This window comes from Cyrtonyx montezumae, unplaced genomic scaffold (genome assembly GCF_038088225.1).
Source record: "Cyrtonyx montezumae isolate F1298 unplaced genomic scaffold, pur_monq_1.0 scaffold_49, whole genome shotgun sequence".
NCBI classification, from domain to species: Eukaryota; Metazoa; Chordata; class Aves; order Galliformes; family Odontophoridae; genus Cyrtonyx; species Cyrtonyx montezumae.
In genome coordinates, this window is record NW_027072055.1 from 573,323 (window position 1) to 587,616 (window position 14,294).

Consider the following 14,294-nt stretch of genomic DNA (forward strand, 5'->3'; position numbering starts at 1 on the left):
GTACTTCCAATTTACTTTAAATTATTAGGATCTATCTCCTTGCCAACAAATTCAGGCCTTTTTCAAGACTTGAATCATCATCACTCCCCTGAACTTAGAGCAGTACCACAGATAAACCATGCAATACCTTCCTTAAAACACCATCTGATTCAGTTCTCCATAGGTCCTGACCATCGTCTCCTTCATCCTTTGTTCCACCTAAAGCAACAAGGCAGCATTGGCATTGCTTATTCAGTATCTTAAGCCACAGATGAACTCTCTAGTGTCTGAGAAATTTCATATGGACAACTGGGATGTGTCACAGAGCTCTTCAGACTTTAACCAAATGGATTTGCTTCCTTCATGCACTGAACGTGTGAATTCAGATGAAGATTGACTTTGGTTTCAAACAGTGTCCTGATAAATCTGACATACACCTTTAACTTGTGTTCTGTCTAGCCCTTGAAATGCTTTCTGCACAAAAATTCCCCACACTGGCTAAGAAGTCATGAGGCAGAACAAAAGCAGATGGAAAAAAGTAACAGTATCATCTCAGAGTGCATTGTTGCAGTTACAGTTTCAATGCCTCTCTGTCCAAATGCAATTGACAGCTGGGTTAGACTGCTGAGCAATACTGCTGTGTGATTTTATGCTAACAAGTCCTCAGTAGTCATCAGAAATCTCTATCTCTGAAGGGATGCTGGCATCTCTGTCTAGCTTCTCCCTGCACAGCTCCTATCATGGCCTCGTGGGGCCAGGAGGGCTGCAGCCATCATGGATCTCTCCTCCCACCACCTTTCCAAGGCAGACTTTGCTACTAAGGGTTGACCCTCACCCTCCTAACAGACCTGTTTTTGCTACAGTTCACCACCGGACCTTCCAGAGCTGAACAAACAAGCCATGCTTTATTTTCCTAACATCTCCCAAGACTCTATAACTACTGAACTGCAGTCTAATTCAAAGGAGGGTGCTTTAAGGGGAAATAAAAATAAAATCACAAAACAAACAAACAAACAAACAAACAAACAAACAAACAAAAAACCAACCAAGCAACAGAGAGCATGGTGGGGGGAGAGAGCTGGGCAGTGAACAGCCTGAGGTTGTCTCATTCATTCATCACTACAACAAAAAGTGGCCCAGCTCTCAACAACCAACCCCCGCCAGCCCTCAGCGTGAATACATTTGTCACGATGATGACAAGGCCTGCTGAGAGCTTTGCAGTTCTCCAATAGCCAGGAAAATCTCTACATAGTTCTCATGTCTGACTGTCTGGAGCTAACACTGCTCCTTTAATGCAGAAGGTCAGACAAGGTCCCACATCCCAGCGCTGAGACAGACACTATCGCAGCAAAACTGGCTGTAATGGGAGCATGAGAGACCACAGAGAAAGGAATTCTGAGGATGGGGAAGTTTCTGATGACAAGGGGAAAGAAAGAACGTGAAGAAGGTAGTTTGTTGTGAGCAGCATGTAAGTAAAGCAGGAGACTGAGAGAAAATAGATGGGAGTGAAGAGTTCAGATGTTTAATCCTCACAAAGCCAGCAATTCTCAACTACCATTTCACCTGTACCCTTTTTTCTAATCTGATATTTAATCTATCTACTAGCATTGCAGAAGATTAGGGAAAACCAACCAGACCATCTGCTGAAGTCCTTCAGAAGCAACAGGACAGGATGACATTAAATATCATAAAGAAATGCTGCTGTGGGAACTACATACCCTTGGAGGCGTTCATCTGGTGACTGTCAAATCCTCCAAAAGTTTCTGCCCTTTTAGGAAGAGAGATGGGGCCAACTCCTCCTTCGTCAATGGCAGCACCACTGAGCTGCTGCACGAGGGTGCTGTCAAGGTTGCTGTTGATCAGGTCTTGCTTGTTGATCAGGTTCCACTGAGAAGATAAAATCAGCAGTCTCTCTGTTACAGACCACCTCAGGCTTCTGAGCTATTTCCATCTCTACCTTCATGTGCTTTCCTACACTAAGAAGACCTGCATCTACAATGACATGAGCAACATGTGCCTTCCCTACAAAAACTCACAACAGCATTTAATAATTTTCACTCTTTCCAAAAAACACACTGTAAAGTTGTGTGAGTTTTCATCCAACCTTGCATTTGCCAACAGACTGCTTGTTCCTTGCAGGGACTCTGAATGCTGGCAGGAATTAGAGTCCCCTCAAACCTTGCTGAGCCCAAAACACAGACATCACAGTCCATATTTCAGACAAGGATGAAAACGTGGGCTATCCCTGACCTCAGCTCAGATTCAATGTAGGGTTGTTCTCTGTGTTTAGACATCTTTGTGCCTTCCTTCAACAGCTATCAATATCTGCTTCCTCTCATGAGCCTCATTACCTGTCCCTGACACAGCACCATGAGCAGCAGTATCTCTTAACTATGCTGACATTCATTCACTGGGAACAAACAGGCTTCCCCTGTAAACACTGTGCTTGAGAACCAAGGGATTCACTGAAGGTGAGAGTGCTGTTTAGTGCCACGCTGACATTGCTCACCTTCATTTATTGCAGTTTGCAATAAATGCATTGGAATATTGCAAGGCTGTGCTTCCATTCAGCGAGATCTGGACAGACTGCAGAGTTGGGCAGAGAGGAACCAGATAAAGTTTAACAAGAGCAAACGTATGTCACGGTGTTGTCCGTGACAGTGACCCAAGGGAAAACCGAGAAGGGAGAGGGGAGAGAAAAAGAAACTGCGTCAGTGGCCGCGCGGCCGCCCGAGCAGAGCCGCGCTCCGGGAGGGGGAGGGGGAAACGGCGGGAAGGGATGGGTCTACAAGAAAACAACGGCACGATTTGAGAAGGAACGGTAACTTTACTAAATCTAATAAAATTGAACAATTGAAAGAGAGAGAAAAAGTTTCAAACCAAAAGCTATGAGCTTACGCTAAGGAGGACCCGCAGGGGAAGCACACGTGCTGAACCTCCACGGCAGCCCAGAGCAACGCGCCCAGACCGAGCGCCGCCTGCATCCGGTGCGGAGCTCCGCCCCTCCCCTCTGCTGCTCCCCCAGCATTAACTCCTTCACTGCTGCATGATGCTCTGATGTGGAATACCGGCATCAAAACCACCAAACCACAACAACGTAGAATCTTGCACCTGGAGAGGAATATGAACGTGCACCGGTACAGGTTGGGGGATGATCTGGGGAGGAGCTCTGAGGAGAGGGACCTGGGTGTCCTGGTGGCCAAGAAGGCCAGTGGGATCCTGGGGTGCATTAAGTGCATAGCCAGCAGGTTGAGGGAGGTGATCCTCCCCCTCTACTCAGCCATGGTAAGGCCACACCGGGAGGATTGTGTCCAGGTCTTGGCTTTTCAATAGAAAACAGACAGGGATCTGCCATGCAACTTGGCCTGGGGAGCTGCTTTGCATGGGAATTGGACACCATGATCTCCAGGTGTCCCTTCCAACCCCTGCAATTCTGTGATAGAGATCCGTTGGGAGCCATAGCACCCTATTAGGTGTCATAGGCACCACTAGGGACCCATAGTTCCCCATAGGGAGACATAGCACCCCATGGAAACTTCTTCACACTTCCTCTGGCTCGAGAAGGACACAGTTGGTAATGGGCAGAGGGTTTTGCTGTGACAAAGAAGTTTGCTAGGTCAGGGGCTGCAAACTTTGAAACCATGTTCCAGCAGCAGGGCATGAATCTTATCCTAGGCAACATGTTCTGGAAGAGAATGTCAGCAACCCGAATGACAGGAACGTGCTGTTGCACATGGGGGTATTCTGGAAGGTTTACCCATCAGACTTCTTCATGAGATCTCCTGAGATTGTTTCTGTCCTATTTCTACACGTGCTTTCTTTCTTTCTAGTCCGCAGTGAACAGCCTGGGGGAGGCGATGCAGAAACTGCAGTTGAAGGATTGATGGGAGGAGCAGCAGAAGGCAGCAGCTGCAGTGCGTTACAGGACAGCGCTCTGAGTGCCGCTGTAAGAGACTAATATTTTATATCATTGCCTCAAAGTTTACTGATGAACATGTCTGAACATGTCCAAGATAGTCCTGGGCAAGGGTTGTGAAATCCTTTGTCTAAGGGACAAGCAGATGGGCATGTGCTGGGGCAATGAAAGAGAGATAAGCTGCAGCTCAATGGCCGCTGAACACTCTTTTGTGTGGTACTCATCTCCGTGGGGAGATAGCCATCTCAGGAGAAGCTTGCCTGGCAGGCTAGCAAGGGATTTGCCATGTAGGCAAGAGAAATGAAGGATAAAAGAGGGATCGACCACCATGAGATTGTTGTGGTTTTGTTGGTGTTGCTGTGTTGGTGTTCTTCCATCGGAAACCTCATGAGCTGATCCCTGCTGCTGAACTCCCTCCTGGCCCTGCTGCCTGAGACATGCTGCTTTCTCCTGGACCTCACCGCTCCTTCGAGGTGTTCTACCATCTGAACACTCATGAGCTGATCACTGTTCACTGCTTAGGTTCATAGGTTCATAGGTTCATAGGTTCATAAGGTTGGAAAGGACCTACAAGATCATCTAGTCCAACCATCCTCCTATCACTACCCCTACCCAACTACTAAATCAAATCCTTTAGCACCTTATCTAAACGCTTCTTGAACAGCGCCAGGGATGGTGCCTCAACCACCTCCCTAGGCAGGCCATTCCAGTGCCTGACCACTCCTTCAGAAAAAAAATGTTTCCTCAGGTCTAATCTAAATCTTCCCCGGCGCAACTTCTGTCCATTCCCTCTCGTCCTGTCATTATTTATCAGGGAGAAGAGGCCCACCCCCTCCTCACCACAACCCCCCTTCAGGAAGTGGTAGAGTGCTTCTCTGGTGCTGACTGATGCTGTTCCTGGACTTTCCCCACGCTGCTTCTCCTGTGCTGACCCAGTGCCGCTTCTCCAGGACAACTGCTTGCTGCTCAAGGCTGCCCGTCGCTGCTGCTGTTCTCCCCGCTTCTGCCACCCCTGCTCTTCTGCCTCGGACCATCAGAGCCGCTTGCAACCGGACCGCCCCTAGGATCCTGGCTGGTGACTTTCCCTGCGTTGCACAAATCCTTGCTTCTTTCCTATCTTTCCTATCACTCGCCTTCCCTTCCCCATCACCCTTAACAATGTCTGCCTTCCCCGTCTCCCTGGTTTATAGTGGTAATAAACTGGTCGGACCAACATCTGAACCATTGTTTCTTAATCTCATGCTGGGTATATACATAATCTAAGAACCTCGTTGCCCTCCTTTATATTGGAGCATGACAGCCACCCAACTTGGTCTTTTTTGGTTGCACTCAATCAATAAACAATCAAGGTTACGGATTCACAAAGAGCCCATGGCCCAATTTGTCCAGCAGCATACCATAAGCTGCTGCATGACTTTTGGTCCAGAGTAGCATCTGCGCAGCTTAGGACCACCAAGCTCCCATCCCAGCACTGTGGGTCTGTGGGGTGGTCTTACTGCTGTCACTTGCTCGAGCAAGAGAATGTCATATTTCATAGCTGAAATATTGGATGATGCATGTTGGGAGGAAGCCAACTTGATCATCCCCTCCAGTAGACTGTCTTGGTAACTCTGATCATTGTCAAGTTCGTTGGTTTCATCACGATGGGGCTCACACATCCTCAAGAGTAGCGGCTTTGCAGAGGACAGGATTCAACTGGATAAGTCACAAGAGACATCAAGAATGATGGGATAACATCTGCATAGCAGCAGCTGGAGAAGTACTGCCTGTTCTGGGAAGATGCTGCCCAAGAAGCACCACCTAGAACTGGATGGATGGATGGATGGATGGATGGATGGATGGATGGATGGATGGATGGATGGATGGATGGATGGATGGATGGATGGATGGATGAAGGAGGGAGAGACAGCAGACACAGAAAATTGGATTGGTTAAAAATTGTTGGGAACTGCTTAAAGTTGTCTTTCTCTGTATATTTATTTATTTTATAAAGTTGTCTTTCTCTGTATATCACTCCAACCCTGATATCCGCAGCACTCATCCTTATCCCTGCAGAAGAAAGACACATCTCCATGACTATCAGAACATGATCTCGTGCATTGCTCACCCTTTTCAGAACAGCTTGGTAGCTTACATGGTACTTATTGCGTCTTGAATAATCTGTATCCAAGTGTTACGCTCTCCTTTGGAGCTGGCATGCACTTCCACCATTTCAGGATCTTCTGCCACCATACTGATCAGGAACAAACCCTTCTTTTCATGAGCCACTTCCCGTACAATTAGCTTCTTCAGAGAGATCACAGTGGATCTCTAGTCCTTCAGATGGAAAGAAATGGGTGAGGAGCGGCAAAAGAACCTGGAAATGAACTAGCACTCAGAAGTTCCCACTACCAATACAGCTAACACTCAGGATGTAAGTATTTTTTGAAGCTACTGGCTCGTTAGAAAGTAAAGCATTTTGCTGTGGTCAAAAAACAGAGAAGAGCTTGCTTTCTTCCATCACTCCTGGAGGAAAATCAATTTCACTTTGGTTCATTTCAATAGGGAAGTAATTTAAAATGGAGGTGGTGGTTTTGAAAACTCTACCATGTTTTGCTCTATGCCCAGCAGACCTTTGATCTCATCTTCTCCTGCCCACACTCTCAAATCTGTCGTGAATATTGCAGCCCCTTAAACGTAGTGAAGCTTACTTACAGCTGCTTCACATATATTATTTTCACAGTCTCACCCTAGGATGGAATAACACCTTATTTTCAAATCCCACAAAACCCTGCCTGCTCTCAGAAGCTCACAGTGGGCTCCTGAGATGGACAAGACTTGTACATAAGAGGGTGCTCATTGTGTGCTATGGTCTCTGTGTAATCAACCTGCCTGGGTTAAAATATCCCACTGCCATGTGGGTGCCTTTGTGCATCTTCCAGGATGCTACACTTGGCTGACCTGGCAGTAATCACTAGCAGGACTTCTGTGCAATTCAGCTATTTCTGTGTAGAGCCCACATGGAACTGGAATAACGGATTATCAACTTTCAAAATATTCCAAGGGATGAAAGGACACAAGGTTTAGCCAGTCTGAACCGTGTCTACAAGTCCAAACAGACCTAGCTAGGTACCAGACTTTCTGTAGAAGGTCGGTGTGCCTTGACATTTAGGAGACTGCACTGTAGGAAAATGAAGTTGTTTAGCAGGCAGCAGTTGGCTCTACTGCATAACACACACCAAGGGACCCTCACGCAGAAAAGCAAAAGAAAAGAAAAGGTTGAAGCCTTACCAGTGAGGCAAAGACATATTTCTGGTCCTTCTCCTGAAGGAATATTAGAATGTCAGAGAGGAGCACAGCCTGGACTTCTACAACAAGAAAAAACACCGGTGCTGTATTATCATGCAGCACACTCCTAAGCAGATTCATCTTTTAATATCGCTGGACACAGGGGATCACGAGGGCTGGTCTGGGATCAGCCTGCAGTGCTGCTCAACTCCTGGTCAGCTGCTGGAAGGGCTGTGCAATGCAGAGCTGCCTTGGGAACCTCCCTGGGAGGGAGGGCTGCTCTCCAGCCATGAGTTGTCCTCAGGTAGGGGATGGCATAGCAGCCAAAGCTGGAGACACTGACTCAAGCAATCAATATTTTAGCCTGTGAGCAAAGTATCAGCACAGAAAGTTTGGGGTTTTATGTCTTGCTCAATGAGTAGTTTGGGGAGTGTAAATTATTGTGCAACAACAACCTTTGTCAGCTGCAGTTTCTTTCCAGGAAATAGTGAGTGACTTCAGGAGCCACCACTAACTCTGCCAGCAGACAAATAAAACCCCTGCTAACTCCAAGGGGAGCTGACAGAGACCAGCATCAGATGCAGGACATTTCCTTCACAGCGGAAGGAAGCATAGCACTGAGCAAACAGAGGATTTTAAATCAGAATACAAACATTTCCCAAAGTACATGTACAGCCTTCCAAGTCTCCTAACTGACATAGCATAAAGCTGCACAGCAACTACCCAGTATAAAACCCCACCCATATCCCTCAGTACAAAGGGTTTCTGTGTTATGTACTTGGGAAATCTGGTGACAGACAGGAAGCAAACCAAAAAGTGAAATCATCCCATGGCAATTCCTTCCATTCTGCTTTAGGAAGACAGGATCTGGATCAAAGAACTACCAAATTTTCATCAAAGCTGAAAAACGAACTCAAAGCCCTAGGAGAATTGCAGAAGTCAGCATTTGACTCCATTCTTTATCACCATAATTTCTGTGCACTCTGCAAGAGGGGAACTGGTGAAAATTCACTAGAAAAGTCCTTCTCAAATTTCTCTCTGCTCCACCTGAAGTACCATGAAATAGCCAAAGGATCAGAACCAGCTGCTTGCCCACCGGCTCTGAAGTGTTTTTTGCACTAGAGAAGTAGGCATTTCTGTGCATTTTTATGACTTAGAAACACAAATGCAACTTGTACTTATCACAGTACTTCACAACAGCAACATAACTTGCTTCATCCACCTTATGAAGCCGTCAGTAATCATGGGAGCTTGGAAAACATACATAAACCTCCTGTTTCCAAAATGTCAAAATAAATAATGTCCAATTTGAAACTGCTGTCAAAGGCTCTCAGAGCAGAAGAATAGGAACTGAAGACAGCAGTGTGAGGAGCAATCCCGTGCCCAGAGAGGGAAGCCTTACACTTAGCCATCCAGCTGAATTCTTCAGTGAAACAGGCCCATCTCGGAAGAGCTTCCGATGTCGCAAATACTCTCTTGCAAACATGTGGCCACTCTTCATCCTCATGATGGACTAGCTGTACGTTCGGTTGTAAATCTCATCGAGGCATATTCTCTTTTCGTAGTTACTAACTTCGCTATTGACTGTGGCAATCACGTATTTATCAAGGATTAATGACATAGTCAAGATATCACATTACACTTCAGTTTATTTGAACAGAGAGAGAAAGATTTCCATTTCATTTTATCCTCGAGGAAATCCCTATATTTCCTTCCTTCCTTCCTTCCGAGTTCCTTCCTTCCGAGTTCCTTCCTTCCTTCCTTCCTTCCGAGTTCCTTCCTTCCTTCTGAGTTCCTTCCAAGTTCCTTCCTTCCTTCCGAGTTCCTTCCGAGTTCCTTCCTTCCGAGTTCCTTCCTTCCTTTCCTTCCGAGTTCCTTCCGAGTTCCTTCCGAGTTCCTTCCTTCCGAGTTCCTTCCGAGTTCCTTCCGAGTTCCGAGTTCCTTCCTTACGAGTTCCTTTCCTTCCGAGTTCCTTCCGAGTTCCTTCCTTCTTTCCAAGTTCCTTCCTTCCTTCCGAATTCCTTCCAAATTCCTTCCTTCCGAATTCCTTCCAAATTCCTTCCTTCCGAATTCCTTCCTTCCCCAAGAACTGCCCTTTGCAATAAAAGAAGATGCAGAGCATTTCTGGCCATCCCCACCTCCTCCACTGCCCCAGGAACACCCCTCGCAACCAGGAGATCATTCTGGGAGCTGGGCCACATGCACAGACACAGCCGTACCTCACTCTGTGACGTAGGTGCATCCTCTTCTCCCCGGTGACCCTCCGGCCACTCGTGCCTTTAGCAGGTGCTGGGCAGCACCAGCTCTTATTCCTGCCTCCAACTCCGGAGGAGGCAGAGCGACGTCCAAGGACTCGAATAGCACATCTGCAGCACAGACAAAGGAACTTTATCCCTAGCCACTGTCTGTCTCATTATCAACTTTCTCACTGTTAAGGTTTCTCTCCACTACCTACTTTCCTATTACATATCTAGCTATGCTAGAGCTCTTTTGCTTTCCACTAAGCTGTCCATCCACCATCTCTCTACCAACTCCCTGTCTTTCTAGCCACTGTCTATGCACTAAATATCTCACTGCCAACTATCTACCTTGCTATCACCTCTGTCTCTACCAACTATCTTGCTATCCACTTGGTTTCTTGCCATCCACCAGCTCTCTATCAATCACTTGCAGTTCACTAACCATCAAGATAAGAACAACCTTGCTATCCACCGTTTCACTGTCCACTACTCTCAGCCCCCAACCACCCCCCTGGGGCCCTCCCCATGCACAGCCCACACAGGGCTGCCAGCCCATCAGCTGCAGGTGCCCTGTTGGGGGTAACCCTGTGGGGTGGAGTGGGGCTCTGCAGCAGAAATGGGATCTCCCAGCCCCTGCCCAACTCACCTTGGAGGAAGTGTCATTGGAGCTCCCCCAGATGATGATACCCGCAGCACCCTGAGCCGCACTCTCCATGATGGTGTTCACCAGGTAAAAAGCACTGGTGCAAGCCGTCGGTGACTTTCCCCAGCGCAGCACGGCAGCGGGAGCCCTGGGACAGCCAGCAGCCCCCACCATGCCGCCCCCACTAGCCTCACCTCGGACAGAAGGTAGGAGGTCTTGTCATAGATGATCTTGGTGTAAGGCAGGATGGGGACAGCAGTGCTGAGGACGTCTTTCTGGACAGCAAAGGCCTCAGTCACGCAGTACTGGACATAGTGCAGCACCTTGTCAATGCCTTCTCCTGATAGATGTTCATGGAGCCCCAGTCTTTGGACTTTGGACTTCAGCTCTGTGATTGCTGTGTTGGCGTGGGCATGTGAAAGACAGAAACTGTTTTTCTTTGTCTCAAAGCTTGCTTCGTAAGGCCTTTTCTGGTGACAAGACTCTGACTGATAACTGCCAATTATCTAGATGAGTGTTATGGTGCCATTGTCTCTGCTTACGGTTGTAAAGATAAGCAGAAATAGGTGCAAATAGTCTTTTCCGTGGGGGTACGGCTTGGAGAAGCTGACCACCACAAAGACAATGCTCCTGCATGGCAATGAAGGCGACATCCGCTGCTGGCTTATCTGTTGGGCCAGACATGTCACACAAATAAACTCCAGAGAAATGGGGGATAAAAAGCCTTCACTGAACTAAAGATTTTGGAGAAGAACTCCCAAAGAAAAAATCTTTGAGGAGAACTCCCGAAGAGACTTAGGACGGACCCTGAGGCCTGCTTGCTGCCATCTCCCATCCCCCGCGGTGACCAGACAAGTTCCTGAGATCAACGGACCTACCACGAACCTCGCTGGATCCATGGTGGTGATTATATCTCTCTTGCTTTCTGCCAAGTCTCCATGCTTTTCATCTCTTTTCTATCACCCACCTTCCCTTCCCCATATCCCTAAGCAACTAGTATTTGTAATAAACTGGTTGGGCTAACATTTGACCCGTTGTGTCTTAATCTCGCCATCGGGTATACATATACATATAAAGAACCTTGTCTCCCTCCTTTATATTGGAGCGTGACAGGGCACTGTGGTGCAGCTTGTGTCTCAAGCTGTGTGTTGCGATGGTGTTAGCTGTGGTGCTGTACAGAGCCAGTAGATAGGAGATGTGAAATGAGTATTTGCACTGCCTATGCTCACTGAAACTGCTGTGCAGCGGAGGAGCACAAGGAGCAGCGTTCTCTCTCCCAGTTTTGGTCGATGTGCATCCATCAGGTTAACAGAAGGGAGCATACGAATGCAAGTCAGGGTGTCTGTGTATTGCAGTTTTCTGCCTGAGAATATTAAGGCCAGGTTCTCATTTATGCTAAGCCCACTTGCAATGTTCTGGCAACATAAAGATGCCTTAACAAGAATGTAGATTAAAGCCTCCTATAAGGACTATAAAACTCCTATAAAACTTCTATAAAACACTTTTAATAGTGTTTGGAGTTTCACTTGGCTGCAGTACAGGAATGACACATGTCTACACAAACTACATTTGTCATCCACTTGAGATGGCTGCTGATATTCTTCATGCTTTGAAGGCATCAAAAGGCGGCTTTTGATTTTTTGACTGAAACTGCTTCTTTGGTGTTTTGGGGTTCTGTGGGCACAGGAAAAAAAGATAAATGTAAGATTATAGACTGAGAGGTGGCTTAAATCCTGTTAGTATGCAATCCATGAGCATATTTTTGTAATTACTTTTATGTGTTTTCTACATGCAAAGATACCGTACTGGGATATGAGAGAGGGACCTACTGAATTCTTGATTGTTATTAATAATATGACAGCAGAGATGACGACATGAGGATATTACTTACACCTCTTACATTGCAGCCTGCACCAGACAGGCCACATAAATCACCGCTACAGAGAACTGGCCAAGATCTGCAGGCAGAAAATTAGAAATGCTAAAGCCCAGCTTGAACTTAGACTGGCTACTGCTGTAAAGGAGAACAGGAAACCCTTTTACAAATATATTAACAGCAAGAGAAAAACTAAGGAAAATTTCTCTCCTTTACTTTACTATTTCTCTCCTTTACTATTCCAGAGGAAATAATGACAGGACGAGAGGAAATGGCCAGAAGTTGCGCCGGGGAAGATTTAGATTAGACCTGAGGAAACATTTTTTTTCTGAAAGAGTGGTCAGGCACTGGAATGGCCTGCCTAGGGAGGTGGTTGAGGCACCATCCCTAGTGCTGTTCAAGAAGCATTTAGATGAGGTGCTAAGGGATTTGATTTAGTAGTTGGGTAGGGATAGTGATAGGAGGATGGTTGGACTAGATGATCTTGTAGGTCCTTTCCAACCTTATGAACCTATGAACCTATGAACCGCTGTTTCTCATTGTTCTACCCACACTGTCTGGTTTTGCTCTGACTTGGGTGGTGTGTGTCTGAATGTTTGAGTGGAAAGCTTTGTCTCTCTACTGTTGCCTAATAGGTTTCAAAAATGAAAGCCACACGTGTGAGCTCACACTTGCATCTGGTAGAGAGTCACTCCAGACCTGTGGTGCAGCTCTCTTGCTCTACGATCTGAGCGGATCCTGAGATGCTCTTGGATTTCCCAGGACTCAATCATCTGATTTCTTTTTTAATCATTTTGTTAGGAATCACATTAACTGAGCAGGCAATTATGGATATCACAAGTTGAAGGGATATCACGAGGTTGAGGCATGTCATGCTTTAAGAAGATGTGTCTGTAGCAGAAACAGAGTTCCTGCTTGAAGCATTGACGGAGTACCTGGTGGGAAGGCAAGGCCAAGCCAGGATGCTCAGTTGCATGCAATGAACCTGAATGACTGGAAGGGGTGGAGTCAGGATCCATTTAAGGGTTGGCAGATCTCATTTAATGGTTGGCAGTGGAGGCAAAGGTATTTTGTTGAAGATCCCTGCACACATGATGTGTTCTGAAGGCAAGCTGTTGGTTTTTTTTTCTTTATTTCTGTGTCTATGGCTGCTGCATTTGTGCAAATCCTCATTCACTGCAGCTTAGGGCCTTTCTGCTCTGCTGTAGTTGCTGCACTTTCCATTGCACTGCAGTGTCAGATGAATGTGTTTGGTGCTTTATCTAGCAGATAAAGATGCATGTGAAACTGCCTAGGAGAAAGCTGCTGTAAAATTTACAGGGGAAGGAAGGAAGTGATAGAGAATATTGAATAGGAGAAAAAAGCAAGGCAGGAAGGGAGAGGGCACATGAGAAAAGGATGTGTTTCTAGAGAGGTGATCACAGAGTGCTGTAGGTTGGAGCTCATCAGGTCTAACCCCAAAATGCTAAGGTATAACAAATACTGGTTGGACAAAAGAAATATAACTGAGGTCCTTAGTGGTGGTTGTTAGTTTTTTAATGTGCCTAACCCTTAATAACAAAACCTCTACAAATATGTGAAGGCACTGAGGTTTGTTTATGTACTGGCTGTGCAGTGTGGGGGTCCTGTGGAGCTTTCCCTCCAGCTGTGGCAGCTCCGGACCCTGATGTTGGAGCTCTGAAATGCTGTGTATGGCGTAGAGCATTAGTGGAGTGCTGGGCACGCTGCCCACTGCATTAAAATCAAATGGAGTTCTGCCAGGTCAAGCTGCTGGCCTAGTAGGCACCTTTCAGGGTCTTTCCTCCTTTTGCAGGGTGTTTGTTCTTTTCCTTCATCTGCTTTGGAGAATGAGGCCACAGCTGAGTTGGAGCCCTAATCCCACTGAGTTTCTTTGCTCTGCAGCCACGACCTGCTCAGCTCTCTTCACTGATTTTTGCTGCAACGTCAGCTTGCTCTGCTCCTTGTTTATGCAGATGGAGCTGCATGTTTAACTGTGAAAACAAAAGCACTTAACTGCATCTGCATAACTTCAGCATGAGCGTGCGGCCTCCTCTTGTGCAGCCTACTGTTGTGACCCCAACTTTGTCAGCGCTAGGCCGAATTTCAGCTTTGTGGCTTCAGACTCCTGGGAAGCTGTGAAGCCCTTCAGCATGCACTGGACCACTCTTTTTCATTTTAATGCTTGTTTATCTGAACTGCTTCTCAGACCTCTCCTATGAAGACAGGCTGTGAGTCAGGCTTGTTTAGCCTGGAGAAGGGAAGGTTCTGGGGAGATGTGCTGTGGCCTTACAGTACCTGAAGGGAGCTTAGAAACAGGTGGGAGAGTGACTTTTTGCACAGGCAGATAGCAATGAAACAAGGGGGAATGGTTTT